Source organism: Cygnus atratus, unplaced genomic scaffold (assembly GCF_013377495.2).
Source record: "Cygnus atratus isolate AKBS03 ecotype Queensland, Australia unplaced genomic scaffold, CAtr_DNAZoo_HiC_assembly HiC_scaffold_423, whole genome shotgun sequence".
Classification (NCBI taxonomy): Eukaryota; Metazoa; Chordata; class Aves; order Anseriformes; family Anatidae; genus Cygnus; species Cygnus atratus.
Genome location: NW_026110022.1, coordinates 269 through 4,555, shown reverse-complemented (window position 1 = coordinate 4,555; position 4,287 = coordinate 269). Strand labels below are relative to the sequence as shown.

At 50.0% G+C, this 4,287-nt stretch overlaps 1 pseudogene; it reads right to left on the bottom strand.

The window, feature by feature from the left end:
- Window positions 1–2,197: 2,197 nt before the first annotated feature.
- Window positions 2,198–2,495, bottom strand: LOC118258551 (feather beta keratin-like; annotated as a pseudogene).
- Between the last annotated feature and the right edge of the window lie 1,792 nt (window positions 2,496–4,287).

Here is a 4,287-nt window from a genome sequence, read left to right as displayed (position 1 = left end):
AATATTACAATTTAAGAATCTCTGGCATTTATTTGCTCCCTGCAATGCTCCCTTTTCATTTCCTTGCTCATGTCATAGCCATTCTGCCACGCTGGCTTCTTTCAAGTCACAGGATTAGAGGCCAAAATGTTTCCAGGCAAAAATACACGTCAGCACAAGGAGATGATGAAGACAATGATGAGGATTGTCCTACCTCTTAAGGGAATGCGAGCCTCTTACTCCCTGGAGCCTTGCTTCAACACTCGTCCTGATTTTTGGTGTACATCTCCTCCCTAGCCTTGGAGTTTCAGGCCGGACTTCCAGCTGTGAGGGTCAGCATTATCAATCCCCCTCCTTAACGCAGTGCTTACTCAGGTTCTGTTAGTCATTGTATTTCTAGGCAAGGCACCTCTAATCTTGGTTTTAGACTCTCCCTCAGATTAACTATTGCTCTTGGGAGAAATGTGCCTGGCTCTTCTTTTGTAATCGTACTTCTCCCCTTCATACCTTCCTGCTTTACACATCTTAATTCCAAGAATTGGGAATGAAGGCTACTGCCCTCCCAAAACTTTCTGCTGGAGAGCTTCAATAACAAAAGCACATGCTGAGTAATTGATACACATCACTCTGCCTGCCCATGTCTTTGCGCCCTGGCTGTCCAGACTGACAGCACAGCAGGCACAAGCACATATTTGGTAGGATTTCCACAGGACACCTCACCCACCCTGCTCAGCAGCACGCGTGCTCTGGGAGTCCTCACAAGGGCAGCCAGATGAGCAAGGGCACCAGACGTGCCCCTGACTCTGCCTGAGGCACGATCAGAGTGGCAGGAGCAAAGCACTGCCTGTGGAGGACAAGAGTATGGGAAGGGGGAACTGAGAACAGAGCTGTTGGTGTGCCACAACCTCGGTCTCCCCAGCTTGAGGCCAGCGTGGAGGGACAAAGCAATCATTGGCTTGGGACCACCCCAGGCACAGCCTGCACAGCAGCAGAGTGGGATTTTTGGAGGAGTCCTGCAGGCCTGCTCCAGACCCACTTGGCTTCAGGACACAGTGATGCACACATAATACCCTGCAAGACATAACACTTTTCACCACAGGAATGCTCCAGTCGGGAAGATGATACTCGTCCTGCTCTACTCCTGTCCTCTGCAGTGTTTTCAGGACAAGTGAAAGATTCTCCATAAGCCCTTTCAGAGGAAAGGAAACAAACTCTGCATCGCCATTCACCTCCCCTCGCCGTTATTCACACCAAGGCTGAATTTATCTGCATCGTGCCCAGATTTAATCAGGGCTCACATCACCCTCTAAAAGCTGCCCTGGCTGCCACCTGTCCCTTTGACTTCTTTGGGACTCCCTCCTCTTTGTGGCTTTGGCAGATGTGCTTGGAGGAGGGAGGGGCAGAACGAAATATTTAGAGTGGTAATATACCATCAGAACTTCATCCAGTTGGGCATTGGCCTGCACAAACATACCTTCCAGCAATTCAAAGGTTTGCTTCATCAACGGGGAGACAGGATCAAACCTTGGTTGTGGGTGATATGACAATTAGAGAGAGGGGGCTCCTGGAAACCCTTCTAAGATCTTGCCAATACCACACCTCTCTGTCACTCCTACAAAGACCAAATTCCTTAAGGGTACTCATCTCTTACAAGCATGAAGGAAATCCACATTAGGACCATATCCACCCATGCTTTTCCACTCCAAGACATCACATTTCTCCCTGGATAGCCTCACCGGTCATCCCAATAGAAAAGGGACATAGGGAGACTCAGATTACATTGAAGCAAAAACTTTAATGAGTCTGAAGAAGGAATCAAAGCAGCACTTGGAGGAAGGGATCCGGCCCAGGCTGCCACAAGGACAGCTGGCAGTCAGACCCCCCCATCACCACAACGGGATGCACGTCTTCCTCCCTTGCACGGAGAGAGGGAGAAGAAACAGGACACTCTTGACTTGCTTCCAGATGAACCCATGGCACAGAACAGCAGGAGACAACAAGGACGCATGATGCAGAGAAGAAAGCGGGAGAAGAAGATGTCTGCTGGCCGTGTTTCCAGACAGCACAGGCTGGCACCCTGGCTTCCCTCTCTGCTCTGCAGGAGGCCACGAGGGTGCTCAGCCCATCTGGAAACCCTGGCCAGCAGCTCCGTCCTCAGTCCGGCATCCTGGCTTCAGGGCTTCCTGGTCGATGCGCTCACTGGTCGTCCTCGTGGGCTTTAGCAGGGCAGGCACCTTCTGCCACTGTAGCGGCCACCAAAGCCAGAGAGGCCAAAGCCCCCGGAGGAGATGGGCACTCCCTCCTCACTCAGGATGCTGCCAACGGCAGCCGAGGTGGTGGATCCCCACAGCGGTGTTCTGGGGGAAGGAGCTGAGGATGGGGCCGGGCAGGGTCACCACCACGGGAGAGGGCTGGATCACCACACGGGAGTCCTGGCACTGCCGGACACAGGGCTCGTTGCAGCTGTTGGCAAGCGGGGTTGGGCCACAGGGACGGCACAGATCGTAGCAGGACATGGCTGCGGGATGGAGGCGCACCTGGGAGAGAGGGCAGGGAAAGAACAAGCAGCGTGTCAGCAGCAGCCTGACAGCCTGCTGGCCAAGACAGAAGGCATAGTCTGGAGAGCAGCGACAGGCTGTCCAAGAACAGAGAGTGGCCAAGGACCTCTGCAAAGACAGCCCAGATCTCCTCCCACCTTCCCCTGCAGTGGCAAGCAGGTCATCGATGGAGGGAGCAGCGTCAAGGAGGAAGGCCCACACCAAGAGCTAAACAGAGGCCAAAATTTGGTTAGGGCCAGAAGGCCAGGGGGAGAAGAGCAAGAGGGGAGTGAGGAGAAGGTACTTGAAGCTCACCTTGTTCACCAAGGAGGAGAAGGCAAGCGGAGTGGATGAGGGAGCTTACTGTTGGATGTGTTTTTATACTGTTTCAGACAGCCTTAGGCCTAGAGGCACGATTTTCACTTTTAATGTGTTTACCAACAAGCTCATATTTTATGCTAAGTTTCCAAATTAAGTAAATTGGCTGGTCGTTTATTTTCCCTGCAATGCTCCCTTTTCATTTTGCTGTTTCATGAGATGCCTATTCCATCATGCAGTCTCCTTTCAAGTTCCAGTATTATAGGCCAGTATTTCCACTGGAAATTATAGTTAAAATCAGGCAGATGTTTCAACCACGTCAGAGGAGTTTTGCCATGTTTTTACTTGACATCAGCATTTTCCCCTTCTTAGGCATATTAGACTTTTGTTATGAATGTAGCATTATTTTGTTGGTGTTGTTTTTTTTTGTTTGTTTGTTTGTTTGTTTTCCCATTATATTCATTTGATTAGAAAGCAAATCTTCTTTATCCAAGGACTGGCCAAATCTTTGCTCTCTGTGCCTCCAAGGCTTTTAAAGCTTTCATAGGCATTATTTTTACAGCAGGATGACTGTGCTGCCAGGTGTTTTGGACTCTCCTTTTGATCTGGCATTGCACAGTCAAGTTATCCTGGCTGTTTTGCTTTCTCACCTCCTTCACTGTTGTCTGTTAATCCCCAATAACCAGCCCAAGCATGCTTCAGAAAGAATGATGTTGCTCTTCCAAAGTCAGTATTATCTGGATATGCTGCTTTCTTGAAGAAACCACCCTAACAAGAACACACTGGCAAACACGTGGCACCATTTCCATGCTACACACAACCCTGCCCAGAAACAAGGGAGGTCTGGGAGCTCCACCAAGGGCATGCTGGAGAGCAGCAGGTATCAGGACCTCCCTGGGGATATGTACCAAGGGGGCAACACCAAGCCACACCCTGTCCTTTCCTGAGGCAGCACGTTTCTCGGTGGAACAACCGCCCAGCTTGGGATATTAGGCATACACAGCTCAGGATCCGCAGCCAGGCCCTCATCCCATGGGGTGGACAAAAATACCTTCCCCAATGAGGCTGGGACTCCACCAGACATAGGCAGCTCTCTAATCACAGAGGCCCAACCAAACTCCTCATTTAAGAAGATGAAAGGAGCTTTTAAGGTGACAGGGCATGTTCATCTAAGCAAATCTGCATGCAGAATAAATCCACAGTGTGACTGCAATACAGCATTGCTGCATGGAAAGTAAGGATCTCCATACATAAAGGAATTTTAATCATTTTTATACTATACAGGGCACCAGTTTCCCATACATACTGCTTCCATTAAAAACTCTCCACAAGAAAGACATTGCATGCAAAAACGTATTTTCTGTCATCTCTCCATAGTCCCCAGTGCAGAATCATATACTGAGGGTCTGTACAAGACCTCAAGCATCTTGTAACACACTGCTCTCTCAGACGG